The sequence below is a fragment of the Hipposideros armiger genome, unplaced genomic scaffold, assembly GCF_001890085.2.
Source record: "Hipposideros armiger isolate ML-2016 unplaced genomic scaffold, ASM189008v1 scaffold_104, whole genome shotgun sequence".
In the NCBI taxonomy this organism is placed as follows: domain Eukaryota; kingdom Metazoa; phylum Chordata; class Mammalia; order Chiroptera; family Hipposideridae; genus Hipposideros; species Hipposideros armiger.
Genome location: NW_017731454.1, coordinates 2,513,161 through 2,529,718, shown reverse-complemented (window position 1 = coordinate 2,529,718; position 16,558 = coordinate 2,513,161). Strand labels below are relative to the sequence as shown.

General features: G+C 41.0%; 1 long non-coding RNA gene across 1 annotated transcript in view; it reads left to right on the top strand.

The window, feature by feature from the left end:
* Positions 1-852: 852 nt before the first annotated feature.
* LOC109384865 (uncharacterized) overlaps positions 853-16,558 on the top strand; it is a 75,335-nt gene continuing 59,629 nt past the window's right edge. Inside the window, exon 1 of the long non-coding RNA XR_002124502.1 lies at positions 853-914. This is a non-coding gene — a long non-coding RNA (uncharacterized LOC109384865). The remainder of the gene's footprint in view (positions 915-16,558) is intronic.

Sequence of the window (16,558 nt, the reverse complement as noted above, 5' to 3'; positions counted from 1 at the left end):
AGATGTCAAATTCTGCTCTCAAGGGGAACAAGCCTGTACACAGGTCCTGTATAATTGGGTGCAGGGGAGAAAATAGTACTTTATAAAACTGTGATCAAAGTGAATGTTGGAATTTCTTGCAAATGACCCACCCAGTCATCTTTCTGCAATCAGAAACAGCTCAGCTATTCTACACTTTAATATTAATAGTTTCATTTGACATGAGCACAACCACAAGAATCTCTCTTTGCACCTCCAGCTGGGAACGAAGGATTGTTTAGGTTGCTGTTATTGCTCATGGCAGGTGTAGTAGGAGGGCTGGTACCATGCTGATATTGGCAGAGGGTACAATTTGACTCATTTAATAGGTATGATGGCTTGCACTCTGGATTGAGAATGGTGTGTTTTCAAATTGAGACATGGAGCTAAATAAACTCACAAATATAGTTACAGAATACTGGGGTAGGAAATTGTAACATGGTAACAATGTGAATTTCCATTAATGGGTGTCTTGTACAACTAAACACATAAATCTTCTATTAGAATGCTGCAAGTTTTACAGAGAATTATGAGAATGAGATGAATAGCATCTATATAAGGAAAATCTGAAAAATCCTGGACAAAAGCACCAAATGCTGAATGTGTGTGCAATATTCTGTAAGGAAAAGGAGAGGCGTGAAGAAAGCCTCATGTAAAACCGAAAGGCAAACAAAGGCTTACTAACATTTTCATTGCCATTACCGATTTTTTTTCCTAGGGATAATGGTTGTATACAAGGCATGCACATTCATCTACCCATGACATCTGTGCAGAGCAGGAATAGCGTATCTCTCAGTCTGTAATTGCTTGCCACCCTGTGCTGGGGAAAATGAACTCCTGATATTTGGGAAAAAAACAAGCTCTGCTTTTTTTGGCAAACCACTGGTGATAGTAAGGTAAGCTTGCTATTTCATGTTTTTAGCTATTTTGTAGACAAACAAAAGGAGTGGAAAAACTCTACATGTCTATTACTACTGACTACTTACAGAAGCAGAGAAATTGTTTTAGAAAAGAACCTATTTGGTGCATAAATATGCTTTGTAAGAAAGGTTCCAAGTTTGCAAACATTTAGGATGGCTTTTAACACTTAATTTGCTGGAGATACAAAACCACTGGAGTTCTCAAGGTTTTTATTGTGTATAAAGGAATAGAAGAACAGAATTCAATGTCAGTCTTTCAACGGAAGAAATCATGCTATGCTGGCATAATCAAATTCTCAATCAGTGAAGGACTTTGAAAACCTTGTAAACATAAACCAAAACAAAACAAAAAACCCCCATGAACCCAAGCTCTTACTGGTATTTCTGATACAGTTCCTTCCTTATCCTTGAAAGCCATACTCTTTCTCCAGTTAATACATTAAGTTCGCTCCCTTTGTATGGTCCCACATCAGCCACTGCAGTGGCCAGAGAGGAAATATTGGTTTCCTTACTTTGTAACTCTGGTGGGAGTTCAGGGGCTATACTGTAAATTAAATCCTGGTGGCCCTGGAGGAAATGCTTCTTTTGGTCTGTTTTTGAAAATTGCAGGTGATCAGTATGATGATTCTACATTGCCAATGTGTTTTCAGGACTTTGCATGAAATAAACATATTTCCTCACGAAGACAAATGCCTCCAATAGAAATGAAAGTAGAACTGGCACAAGCAGAGGATCAGCCAGAGTACGTTACCAGTTGCCTTCTGAGCCTCCCTGGAGGAAATGCACTCAATAATAACTTAATAAGTATTTATTGAACACCTACTTTATTCCAGGCACTGTGCACCCAGTGATAAATAAGACAGAAAGGCTATGGCTTGATTGGAGCTTACATTCTAGTGTGTGTATATCTGGGGGAGATAGACAACACATATAAGTTAACCAATATTTAAATAAAATAATTTATAGTAATGTTAAGCAGTTTGTTTCAGCTATCTATTACTGTTGTAGTGGAGGAAAAATATTTTTTCCTTTAACACTTCTGAGTTTTTGGCTGAGAACCCCTGTGATGAAAAGACAGATGAGCAAAAGAAAAACAAACATTTATTAACATGTGTGCCTCATGTGTGCACAGGAGATACACAGAGAAACTAACTCCCTGAGGTGGTCCAAGCCACCAACTTAAGTACCATCTTTAGCTATAGACAGTAGAAGCATGTGGGGGAGGAGGGAGGCCAGTGATGAAGGGTCCCCCAAAAAAGCACAGTAAACAAGGGTAAGGGTTATTATGCCGATTTAAGTGGGTGCCTTCCCTATTGATAAAATTCTCTTGTGATGTAGTCATCTTCTCTTTTTGGTACAGAGAGGGAGTCACTTACAAATAGAGATTTGCTTTATAAATGTAACTTTCCCTTACAAAAGGATAATTTCTGTTTTCAGAGATTCTTCAATGTTTGCTGTTTCTCAAAAATAATCAGCTCAGAATAATCTGTATGCCAGATTGTTCTGGGGTGGCATATTCTGCTATCCTTCACTGTATAATCACCCCAAAACATAGTGTCTTAAAACAGTTATTTTGTTCTTGATTTTGTGGGTCCAGAATGTGGGGTGGCTTTGGCTGGGCTGGCATCTCTGAGCCACATGTCATCAGCTGAGATTGTCAGGCATGGAGGGCCTACTTTCAAGACAGCTTCTGTACTCATACATCTAGTGTCTCCATGGCGTTGACCTTGGCCACATGGTGTCTCATCCTCCAGGGACTCTCCAGGTGGGTTGGGTTTCTCACAAAATGGTAGTGACACTTTTTATGTGATGTCTGGCTTCCACATATCACAAAGCAAAAGTTGTCAGAATAGTTCAAGGTGGCCCTGGAAGGAGTACAATGTCATTTTTCATATATTCTACTGGAAAAATCAAGTCAATCTCAGCATCCACCTACATTCAAGAGATGGTTGAGAAATAGGCTCTACCTCTTGACAGGCAAGTGGCAAAGTCATATTGTTGAAGAGCAGGTAGGATGGGAAACATTTTTGTGTCCATCTTTGGAAAATGCAATCTACTACATTCTTGAAGAAAAGGAAACATGGGGGAGAGTGGTTGAGGGCAGAGGAAAGACAGACTTATTGTTAGAGAGGGTAGCAGCTATGGGAAAGGGTAGGGGGAAGTGCATTCCAGGCAGAGTGCAGTAAGTTCTAGTTTGAACAAGCTTGACTAGAAATGGTCAATTTACATTCATGTGGATGCCCCATTAACAATATTGATGCCGGAGGTGGGATGAGGAGTGGTAAGCTGAAAGACAGCATTCACCTAGCTTTGTTTGTCCACCTTCTCTGAATATCTGCTTCAGTTCATCCTTAGTCATTTCCATTTTTCTTTTCTGCCTAATGAGGTGCTGGAGGTGATAAATTTCAATGCTGACTGCTTAGATACAGTTGTGGTACAAAGTTCCTAAATCCAATACAGGCAAATGCAGATACATCAATATTGATGTTGCCTGTGAGTTGTCGTGTTCCAGATCACTGGAGCAAGGCCATGGGTGTTGGCAGCACCGTGAGATGGAGCAGAGAGCCAGCCCTTCAATCTTCAAAGCACTTCACAATAATGTCTATCATAATTAATAATTGTTTTGTTCCTTAATGTTTTTGCAAAATCAATGACCAATTATTCACCACAACACCTTAAGGGCTTCTCTAGAAGCCATGTACACCCCTTGCAGGCTATGAGGATATAAGTTTATTTGCCTTGAGCAAGGACTCTGAATCTCTAGTCTTTGCTTATTTTACACCTAAAAAGCTCAGATCATATAATTTTGAAGTGTTTTTGTACTTCTCAAATTCAATGATTCTATATTAAGGGTATTAAAGCTTCATGTTAAAAAAAACTAATGAACAAATTAATATATAGGCATTGCTAATAAACACAGGAAAAGATGTTCAATATCCTTGGTCATTAAATCACAGGTAAGTTAAAATTACAGTGAGTTATCACTTCACATCTACTAGATGGCTATAATAAAAAAGACAGATGATAACAAGTGTTGGTGAGGATGTAGAGAAACTAGAATCCTCACACTTTGCTGTTGGGAATGGAAAATGATGCAACTTCTTTGGAAAACAGTTTGGCAGTTTTTCAAAATAATTTAATATGAGTTTAATGTATGATCCAGTAATTCTACTAAAACTCTCCCCAAGAGAAATGAAAGCATATACCTATACAAAGACTTGATGCTCATAGCAGCATTATTCATTATAGTCAAAACTGGAAATAATCTAAGTGCCCATTAATTGAATGGATAAACAAAATGCGGTATGTAAATATAATAAAATATTATTTAGCAATAAAAAAGAATGGGCTACTGATGCATGCTACAAAACGGATGAGCCTCAAAACATCATTTTAAGTGAAAGCAGCCATATGGAAAATAACACATATTGCATAAGTCCATGAACATTCTTCACTCTAGTCCCAAATAGAGCTAGTAAATTTCTACATCAGGTAAAGAGAAGAAAATATACCCCCTTCACATCTTACATTTCTTCTCTATCCAAATCAATAATTTAACCCTATCTGAGGGATAAACTGTTGGAATACATGATATTAAATAAAGTTAGTTTCTTAATTGTGACAAAATAATATTATTAATAATATAATAATGATACCTACTATTACTATTATTTGATTTTATTCTCAATCCTTGCATTATCCTTGTTTTTTTTTTAATTTTTTTTATTAGCTGAGCCATCTTGCCACCTGTTGGCAGCTCAGCGGCTGCTCAGCTCAGGCTGGGACTCGAACTGCTGTTGCTCAGAGCTCAAACTCTTGAGCGAGCTCTTAACCAACTGAGCCACTCGGCCGGCCCTGCATTATCCTTGTTTTAAGTCAAAGGAACAAAAACTAAATAAATCAAAACTTGAATTAAGAAAAGAACTGACTTGGAGGAACCAAGAGCAGACTCAACGCCTCATTAGGGCACTTGTGTTTACTGATTGACCATCAATCTATAGTGAAAGAGCAGACTTCCTCACTGAGTTCTTGGCTTCCTCACTGCTCTAGGGAATTATCAGTGGTTGAGATCATACAGTATTTTTCTTTCTCCTCCTGACTTATTTACTTAACATAATATCCTCAGGATCCATCTGTGTTGTTGCAAATGGCAAGATTTCCTCCTTTTTATGGCTGAATAATATTCCATTGTGTGTGTGTGGATATCTCTCATCTTCTTTAGCCATTTATCCATAGATAGACATTTAAGTTGTTTTTATAGCTTGGCTTTAACGCTAAAGTGAGCCTATTCTAGGCAGCATATAGTTGGGTCTTACTTTTTATGTATTCAGCTACTCCATGCCTTTTGATTGCAGAATTTAATGCATTTACATTCAAAGTAATTATCAACAGATAGGGACTTACTAATTCCATCTTATTCATAGTGTTCTGGCTGTTTTTTAATTCCTTTGTTTCTTTCTTCCTATCTTGCTGTCTTCCTTTGTGAATTTATAGTTTTCCATAAGGGCATACTTTGATTTCCTTCCTGTTATCTTTTGTGTATGTACTGTAGGTTTTTGCTTTGTGTTACCGTGAAACTTACATAAACATCTTATAGATATAACAGCCTATTTTATGCTAACAACTTAACTTCGATCGCATGTAAAACATGCTCTTTTACTCCCTCCCCTTTTATGTTTTGATTTCACAATTTACCTCTTTTTATATTGTATATTCATTAACAAATATTGTAGCTACAGTTATTTTTAATACTTTATCCTTTAAAGTTTATAGTAGAGTTAAGTGGTGAACACACCACCATATTGCAGTATTAGACTACTCTGAATTTGACTATATACTTATCTTTACCAGTGTTGTATATTTTCATATGTTTTCATGTTACTAATTAGTATTCTTTTATTTCCCCTTGAAGAACACCTTTCAGCATTTCTTATAAAGCATGTTTACTGGTGATAAACTCCCTCAGCTTTTGTTTGTTTGGGAAAGTTTTTATCTCACCTTCATTTTTGAAGGTCAACTTTACTGGGTAAAGTATTCTTGGCTGGCAGGTTTTTTTTTCTTCTTTCAGCACTTTGCTATATTATCCCACTCTCCTTGTTTGAAAAATTCCTGCTGAGAAATCTGCTGCTAGCCTTATGGAGGTGTTCTTATATGAGATAATTTTTTTACTCTTGCTGCTTTTAAAATTCTCCCTTTATCTTTGATTTTAGACAGTTTCATTAGAATGTGTCTTGAAGAAGATTGTTTTTGGTTGAAATTTGGGGGTGACCTATTAGCTGTATGAACTTGGATGTCCAAATTTCACCCCATATTTGGGAAGCTCTCAGCCATTATTTATTTAAACAAGCTTTCTGTCCCCCTTTCCCCTTTCTTCTCCTTTTGGCACACCAATAATTTTCAGACTTCTTTTTTATAATATCCCACAGTTCATGTAGGCTTTCTTTACTCTTTCATTCTTTTTTCTTTGTTCTCTTTTGATTGGAAAATTCCTGTCTTCTACTTCACAGATTCTTTCTACTGTGTAATCCTATTCTGCTGTTGACATTCTCTTTTGCATTTTTTTAAAAAAATTTCATTCATTACATTCTTTAGCTCCAGAATTTCTCTTTGGTTCTTTTTATGACTTCTATCTTTTTGTTCAACTTCTCATTTTATTCATATATTGTTTTTCTAATTTCATTGAATTGTCTTTCTGTATTTTCTTGTAGCTCACTGAATGTTCTTAAAACAGCTATTTTGAATTTTTTATCAAGTAAATTGCAGGTTCCATGTCCCTGGGGCTGGTTATTGTGAAATTATTGTGTTTCTTTGGTGATGTCATGTTTCCTTGATTTTTTCCTGTTCCTTGCAGTCTTGCATTTTTGTCTTTGCTTTGGAAGTGGCAGTCACTGACTGATGTTAGGAGAAAAATACCTTCAGTCAGCCCTGCTAGGGATTCTGAGGGTTTCTCAGATCTTCTATATCTATATGTCTGCTCCACACTTCTTGCTCCTGCTTGTGGCAGAATTCTTAAACTTGTGTGCCTTCTCTTAATCCTGCAAAGCCAGGCCAAGTGCTGACAGCCTCCTTTTTGCTTTCTCTAGGCATGCTGAATGCTCAAGTTTGTGGTGTTTCCCAGGCCTGCACATTTGGGCCAGCTTTCTGCACGTGCTCACCAGCTGTCTGTGAAAACTCACTCTCACTGCCATTGAGAACTCACACAGGGAGCTGGCCGTGGGGTGGGGAGTGTATGGGAGAGGTGGACAGAGTGCTGGGGTTGCCTGTGGGCCAGTTGAGGGATCCACAGGTGAGGCATCTACAGTGGCTCACGGGTGGGCCTCATGATTGGTGTCCAAGATGCAGTTAGCAGGATCCACATCCAGTTGAAATGCTCTGTTCTGAGCCCTGGCTCCTGCTCTCCCACCTGCTCACTGATTCCCAGTTGTGCAGCTCGTGGCTCAGTACTCTGGACGAAGCAAGAGAGGAATGGTGATTTTTGGCAGTGTCCTGCACAGCTGGGAAAGCTGAGTGCTCACTCACATAGCTGAGTTTCTCCAGCTGGAGAAATCATGGCTGAGAAGGGCTCCCTTAGCACTAGGCTGTGCTGTCTCAGGGGAGGGATGACATAGGTAAGGTCACACTGTTCCCCTTGCTCTCCTCAATAGGTCCAATCTTGGATTTTTTTTTTTGTTGTTGTTCTGTAGTATGCTGGAACCTTTCTGATATACTCCCAGACTTCCACAAAGGCTCTCTCATCTGTGGATAATTGTCTAAATTAGTGTTCTCCAGAGGTCCTGGACCATGACTATGAGGGACTGGAAGTGGTTCACCAGCCACTTCAGCATCCATAGGGTCTGCATGCCTACTGCCCTGCACACAGGTGCTGGTGGCAGAGCCAAAGTCAGATGGGCCTGTAGCTGCAACCTCATGGATAAGGAGCTGTTTCCAGGCCTATAGCCAGGACCATGGTCATCAAGTTAGCCTCTTGGGTACAGGCCTGCTTTTCAAACAGCTTTCCTTGTTCTTGGACTCCACTGGGGTTTCGTAATCTCCTGGATTGGGGAGCTGAATTCCACAGCTCCCAAAGAGTCACTTTGTTTTCTGTGGATGGATGCCAAATTATTGTTGAGGTGGGGATATGATTGAGGGATGTCTTCTTCAGTCATCTTGCGCAGACATGGTTTCTTTTTGTGACCCAGTCATAGTCTGGTGGTGGACGGGGGAGAAACTGAAACATAAAAGACCAGTACAAATGGTGTGAGAAATGCTAGATGAATGCAGACTTGGGTACTATGGGAGTCAAGGAGAAGGGGTACTTTCACAATAAATTGTGTAACTATCCTTGTCCAGGGCTAGCTACTCTGTGTCTGATTTCTAGGCCAGCTTAAAACTCAGCTTAGGTGGTTTCAAATGTCTCATGAAATTTGCTTATAAAAGTTAGTCTTAAATCAGTGCAAAGTAGTACTAGAAATTTCCACTGCTTGCAAATTATATCTTGCAAAATTATACTTCTCATTGTTGCCTGATGGTTTGCAATTACATTACTCAGTACAAATAACTGTAATCTATTCATATTTAGATAATATATAATTGTGGAAAGATAATATTTTAAGCTATATGAATTCCTTAACTTTACATGTGCAAGCGCTTTCTGGAGAATAGGTTCAAGTGGTGGAGAGAAAAGAGAGTCTGAAGTCATTGGACAGGTACCATGTAAGTGGATGAGTGGTAGGTTGTACAATAACATGGGGATAAAGATACCAAGGGAAGTAGGAAATGTACAAAAGACCATCCTAACTTATTTTGCAATTTTGCACTACATACAAGTGCTGGTAAACAAGGACTATTGCTGCATTAAGTTAATGATGATCTGGCCACAGAAAGGCCGGGGACTTCAGCCAAAGCAAAATGCATGAACAACTTGCTGGCGCCTTGCACTGTCAAGAACAGTGACAACCCTCCATTGTGACATGAAACCTATCTTCTGACCTCATTCTTCTCATAAAGTGGTTGCTTTTCCATTGATTCCCTGGCTTCACTCCCTCTTAGTCTGGCATCTAAGCACATGGAAAGTTTTCTGACTGAATCCAGGCTTCTTTCTGGTGTTCTTTTTCCTCAGGAAATTCTTTGGTTGATACACTTGACTCCCGAAAAGCTAGCAGTAATTCTAGGATCCGAGAGGTGAAACACATTCAGGATTCTGGCTCCTAGGAATCATGATTATAATTAATCATTAGACGAAGGTCCTATTCTATAATTCCTTTGAGACAGTCATTGTTTCTCAGAGGGTGTGATTCATGGACCACCTGCATCAGAAATCACCTGGTGGGGCTTATTAAAACTGCAGATTCCTGATTCTATTCCAGAACAAAATATCTACCAACACTGGGGATTCTTAGGTTTGTCCAAGTTTGAGAATCTCTGAGCTAGCTACCACAGTAAAATTCCATAGGATTAAATCATGTGAAGAATGGCTGACAAGCAGCAGGACCTCCTGACTCCCTCTACCCAAAAGGGTCAAGGGGGTCAACAAAAAGAGGAGCCTGAAGAGAACTGCAAGGGCCTGCTGAAGCAGAGCATCAAGAGTGCATCCAGCAAGCACTCAGTAGGGCTACAGAAGCCTTTTCAGAAGATGGTGGACCATGGTAGACATTATGTGTTGCAGCTGCTGTCCCAACAAAGGATAGTTTGCATGCACACACTGAATGGAAGCGCTTGCTTAGTCCACATCAGGATTGACTTTCTACTCCATTCCACTGGAATTTACTAGGCACTCCCTGTGTGCTTATTAGTGAGCTAACTGCTGTTGAGGTGCACAGAAAAGTACCAGGATTTTGCCCTTGAGGAACTTGTGGTTTAGTTGGGAAGCCACTTGGAGAGGAGTCCAAGAAGGACAAGCAGTCCTGTGCTAAGAAAGCATCACATTCAATGTTGTGAACAATGAAGGGAGAAAGTGCCTGTGATGGCATTTTCACAGATAGTAATTACTGCTATGATTCTCACTATAGGCTCTCTGATTGTCACTATAGGCTCTCTCGAGAGTTCAGCAAAGGCCACACCCACCCCTCATGTCAGCATCACTGTCAGTGGTGTCACTGTGTTTTCTCCTGCAGGCCTGTGGTTGTGGGCACTGCCAGGAGCCCTGGCAGTGATGGGAAGGCCTCATGAAGCTTCCTTTGTCTGATGCTTTCTTGTGTGAAGGGTAAGACAAGTCTGTGCAACCTGCCAGAATGAATTACAGTTCCCACTGGACTCCACTCAGAAGAAATTCCTACTTCCTTAATTAATTTGTTGCTGTCCTTGTTCTATCTCTTGCCATTGTCTCTGTGCATATTACTCAGAGGTAGATGTGCCTGGCACATAGTGAGAACCCAATAAATGCTTGCTATCACCACCATTATTGTTCCCATCACCCCCTCCTTCAGTGTGCGAAGTTACATAAGAATACAAAGACATATTTCTTCTCACAGAATCCTAGGGTTGGAGAAATTTCAAAGGTCATGTAATATAATTTAATTTAATATTAGAATGCTTTCTATGCTATTCCTGACAAGTATCCAACCAGGTGTTCAATCAGCCCCCCTGTGCTTCCCACCATATCCCCATCTTCTGGGACAGTTCAGAGCACTGCTCGAGAACAGGAACAAAGTCCCAGAGCTGCGTGTGCATCCAGCTTACCCCCATCCTCCATACCCTGGGGGGCTCCCAGGAGCTTAGTGTATTCTCAAATGCAAAGCTTCCCATGGCTGTCATGTCACACTGTGACTCCATTTCTCCCTCAGCAGAAACCAGGGACTGGCACTCGAACTTGATTTTGCCAGTTTTGCAGCAAACTCTCATGTCCCTGTAAAACTCCTTTCTTCAGCAGTACTTGGAGCAGGCCAGGCTGTCAGTGCATTCCCCAAACACACTTCTTCTGCCTCATGCTTTTGGATATACCTTCTCTCTCTCTTCCTCTCCCTCACCCTCTCCCCGTCCCACTTCCTCCTCCTCCTCCTCCTCCTCTTCCTCCTCCTCCTCCGCCTCCTTCTTTTTTCTCTCTCTCTCCCTCCCCCCCCCCCCCCCCTCTCTCTCTCTCTCTGGCATTTGTAGAAGCAGAAATGGAGGTTCTCAGGCTCACAGCATTTCACCTAGGGTCAGAACATCTGGATTCAAATCCCAGCTCAGACTTGCTGGTGGCCTTCGGCTGCTTACTTAATATGCCTCAACCTCAATCTTTTCATCTCTAAAGTGGAGACAATAATAGTTATTAGGCAGCTTCTGCGAGGATTAAAAGAGATGGTGTGTGTTGAGGTGCTTAGCACGACGCTTGCCTTTCACAAGATGCTCATTTTAATGCCTCACCAACCAGGTCTTCCCTAGGCTTGGCTGAGGTAGGCGAGTCAACAGCAAAAATCACTGGCAAGAGAAATGCCTCCAGCTGTTTCCACGAGGGTGTGGGGAGATGGACAGTAGCTTGAAATTAACCCTGGATACCTCATTGTCTCAAGCATTATCTTGAGCAAGGGAGTGAGGGTGAAGGTGATAAGATAGCCTGGACCTGGACAAGACTTCAGAGTAGATGGCGTTCCTTTCCTTCATCACACACATGACACACATGCACAATCACACCCAGATAGCAAAGGTGTCCGTCAGCTCTTCTGTCCTTCCACATCGTGGCACTGCCTCCTCCTCATTCTGGCTGCTGTGAGGTATTTTCCTTGAGTCTATCTGCTGCCTTAAGTGTACAGTCTAGTTAAATGTGACAGATAAAAACAAAAACAAAGCAAAGCACTATCTGTGTCTTCTGCAGTCCTAGATCCGCTCGTGGCACAGAAAGGGGAACTGCAGGGTGCAGAGAATGAGAGTGCCTACAGGCTGCATTTGCTGCCCCCCTCTGCTTCCCTCACCCTCCAGCCCCTGAGCTAGGCTGCCAGTTTCCATCATGTCACTGGGCCCCCTTTCTCACTCCTCCACTCTCAGTGGCCAGAGTGAATATTTGCCTTAATGTCAGAGGAGGCCAGGTTTAATGTGAATTCTTGTGTGTCATGCTGCTAATGACCTGAAGCTTCACCCGAAGAGCTCTCTCACTATATTTCTCTTGTTCTCTGGAGAGAGAATTTTACCTGTTTATAAAATCCACCCTGAACATATTGTAGACAAAGAATCCTTGTTACCCTAAATGGGAAGAAATTTGAAATATTGACATCAGTCAAGAGGAGAGTGAATGACTGGTTAAGACACACTATTGATATATAGGTGTTCTGCATTAGAGAGCAGGAAAACGCGATTACAGAGTTTAGATTCATTAAGAAAGGTAATACTTGAGAAAGTTTTATGTCCAAGAGTGAGGCCTCAGAGAAATTCCATCTATGACAAATAAAGAAATTAGCCCTTCCATGTATATGACAGAATGATCAAGCACCCTGGGCCAAGGAACTGGATGAACTTGGAACCTGGACCAACGGATTTTAATTTGAGCTCTGCCACTTTGCGACCTTGGCTTAATTATTTACTTTATGCTGTTAATCCTCAGCACCATCACCTATAAAATGTGTGTGTGTGTGTGTGTGTGTGTGTGTGTGTGTGTGTGTGTGTAGGTGCACTATATAGGGGTTTGAGGCTAAATAACTATATAACAGCACCTACCATGTACCTGGCTTATAGCTGCCTTTGTTCTCTTCCCTTCCCTTCCCTTCCCTCCCTCTCACCTTCCCCTTGTCTTCCCTGCCCTATCCTTCCCTCCAGTTCCCTTATCTTATCTTATCTTCCCTTATCTTGTCTTGTCCTCCCAAATCATGAAAGTTCTCTTGGTGTTAAAATCAGTCTTACACACTTGCAGAAAAAGCAGCCATCTTCTTCAAACTACCTGAAAAAAGCTCAGAAGCCTATCTGTTTAACACTATACCCCCAGCATCCTCTTCCACCCAACCCCAGTCTTTGTCACAATATCTAAATTCTTCTATGAGTCACTTTTTGGAGGGTTAAAACAGAAAAGACCTCTGTTATACAAATATTATCTGGTTTCAGAGCCCTAAAGGAATGTAAGCCTTTGGCTACTGAGCATGGGTTAACCAATTTGATGAGGAGGGAAAGGAAAGAAGGAAACAGAGAGTAGAGGGCTCCCTGGGAGGAGAAGTCCAAAAGCAGTCGCAGTAGAGTTTCATGGACACCCATGGGATGGGCAGTGGTGGTGAGTGGCATGGACACCCATGAGATGGGCAGTGGTGCTGGGTGTCAGGGACACCCATGAGGAAGGTGGACCAAGGGCAGAGTGCCTGCAAGGAACAAAGAGCCAACAGCATAATGGCTTGGGGCTTGCCGTGTACAGAAGTTTAGTTTTATCTCTTATATGCTTTTTTTCTTACATTTACATTTTGGCTGCCAAAAACATAAATAGAGATAAAGAGGTTGGCACTTTTTTCTTTGCCTTTTTTTTTTAACATCAAAGGTTCACTATTTGGCAAATGATCACTTGGTATGCACTGAATCACACACCAGAGTGTCCAATTCAGCCTGTTTGAATGAACAGTATTCCCCCAAGAGAACTTTATTTACCCTGGCTTGGTAGAAAATAATTTTAGCTTCTAGGCAGCATATACTCCTCTTTCCTCTCCCAGGGTGGAGTGCAGACTCCATCTTGTTTATTGCCATAAATACCAATGCAAGGATTTAAACACAGAATCCAGGCCTACTTTATTTTGCTCATCATCAGTGTTTATATTCACAAATACACACCTCTTAATCAAATTGTACCCTAAGTAAAAGATGACAGTGAATAGCTACATATTAATGTATTTGCCCATAATGTTGGCATACTCAAAAAACATGGGGTTGAGGTTGTTAATAAACCATGCTTGGTCTAGGAAATATTAATAACACTTCAGACAGCTTCTTCTGAGTGTCTGAAAGTATTTCTGCATCTCATTTTCATCAGGAAAAGAGAAATGTAACGATTTAGGGTCTAATGGACAAATGATTGTGCCGCTACCCAGATACTGTCACTTTATGCACCGTGGTTATGCTGATGGATATTTCCAATTTAGTCGGTCTCTCCTGTGTCATTATTCCTTCAGCTGGTAAGTTCTGGCTTTCATATCAGCCCCAAAGAAAAACAGTTAATAGTGCTCACATTTCTGTTGCTAATCTTTGGTTTATTAGATCTTTTTCTTATAATTGAATTTTAGGGGCTCTGCTGAGCTGCTGGAATAGTTGGCGTGTGTCAGGTGTTATTGTGACACTGGGCGATGGTAATCCTGGGCTTTACCAGGTAAAACCAATGTGGCATTGGAGAAAACTAGATTGTTGATGGTAAGGCTTAGTGAGACACATTTGTTTTCCTTCCAGCTTAGTTGTTAAATTATGACTTTGAGGAAGAGGCTCTAAATTCTTTCTTTCTGCCTTGAAAGCATATTCAGCGAGGAGTGTCTGCTGGGTCCTTTCCCTCCCTGTCAGTGGCTGGAACCCTGATGGAGACTGCTGTCAGCTTAAGATAAATCATATTTCAAACATATATATTTTTTTCAGATTGGACAGCCAAAATGAGTGCAAGGAATGTCAGTCTGTTGCCAGATCTGTCAATATAAAGTTTAGATCACAGTTAACTGGTGCCAGTTTAGTTAACTACCTGACAAAAAAAGCCTCATAATATGCCATGAAGAATGATTTCATTCTTAAAATGATAGATACTCAAAGCCAGCAGGGATGCTGAAACCAACACTGGTCCTTTTAAAAAGAACTTGATAACATGGAATAATGGCAGGAAGGAAAGCTTGATTTGGAAATAGATGGAGGTTGAAAAATCCTTTCTTTATTTTACACAACTTATCTGTTAGTGTAAAAAACCCCACGCACCCTCAGTGTAGAGACATGCAGAGATTTGTCATGTGAGGAAATAACCTCTTGGTTAGTTCAAGCCTCTCCTAAAGATTTTGTTGATATTCCAAATTCCAGAAGGACAGAGTACAGGCTCAAGATGGTTTAGGAACTGATCCGTTTCGTTGTGTTTGTTAGAGTAAGCTCATCTGTGTTAACGAACAGAAGCAAAAAACTATAATGGTTCATACACAGTTTATTTCCTAGTCATTCATGAATCTAAGGCAGATGTTTCTTGTCAGCTCGTGGCTTTCCTCTGGGTGACAATTCAGGGATTCATGCTCTTTTCATTTGGCAGCTGTACCATCCTCCAGTCTAGACTACTTCATCTTAAACTTGAATGCATATATGAATCACCCGATGAGCTTGTTAAAATGCAGATTTTGCTTTTGGAGGTCCAGAGTGGGACCTAAGATTTCGCATTTCTAGTAAGTGCTATGTGATGTCAATGCGTCTGATTCATGGACCAGACTCTCAGAAACAAGGACCTAAAGTATCGCATTATCAACTTCATCTAGCTGGTGGAAGAGAAAAGAGCATGCAGCAGATGGGGGCACTTCTGTGGGCCAGCCTCGGAAGTGGTATACATCATCTCTGCTCACATTTTATTGACCAGAACTCAGAAAATGGCTGTATCCAACTCATGGGAGACCAGGAAATGTAGGCTAGCAATATGTTCAGGAAGAAGAGGACACATCTTAGTGAGCTTCTGGAAGCCTCTGCAGCATTAGGCGATTTCAGGTGCTAGAGATAATTTATTATGATCTCACGATAATTCTATAAACAAAAAATCCCCCTAGGTTTTCCTTTTCCCTATGCTTTCTCCACATTAAAAAAAAATGTAGTCAGTTCGCTATCCTTCTCTGGGAATGATAATGCCTGGCGTTTATAAATAACTCATTTTTTAAGGAGCCCAAAGCTTATTTTGAGCCTGGTTTCATTCATCTCATGGGTTAGAAATGAGGTTGAGTCTTAATTTCCACACCCCCAAACACTTAGGTATGCAGAACAGATGTGGCTTCCATGTGGCAGACACAGTACTGGCCATGCAGGGTGCTGGGTTGCTGCCATCAGCCTCCTGCAGCGGTTCTCAACCTGTGGGTCGTGACCCCTTTGGGGGTTGAACGACCCTTTCACAGGGGTCGCCGGATACTCGTATGTGGGCGTATCTGCATGTGGGCCTGGAGACGGATAGAGGAGTGGTGTCTCGTTCCTAAGGGCATCGAAAATATGTGTTTTCCAATGGTCTTAGGTGACCCCTGTGAAAGGTTGGGAACCGCTGTGAGTCTTCCTCTCTGTTTTCTGACAGCGACGCCCATGGCTCTTCACTGGCTTTTCCGTTCTTATTGCAGGATCTGCCTTATCCCTTAATGGAATAGAGTTTTCTCCTAGCCCTATGCTGTATTTGTGTTCGTCTGATGCATTTTTCCTTAAAGGATTCAAGATCCATTTAGACCGTGTAATTCATTTTAAATAGCTAGTAAAAAGTTAGCTGAACTCAAGCTCCAAGGACAATTTCAAACAAATGCATATGTTATTAGAATTGGTCTTCAAATAGGTACAGAGGGGAATGTCTAGGGGTCTGTGAATGGGGCATTTGTTTGATTTTTGGGCTAGTGGTCATCAGGGCATAATTCATGATTATCTTATGATGCCTAAACTGTAGGTGAGGAAAACGGAGAGTTATCTTATTCCTAGTATTTTTCTTTTATTGTTAGTTTCAGGTGTACAGAACAATGCAATAGTTACCCTTTTCACCCTCACAAAGTAACAACCCCCCTCCCCCC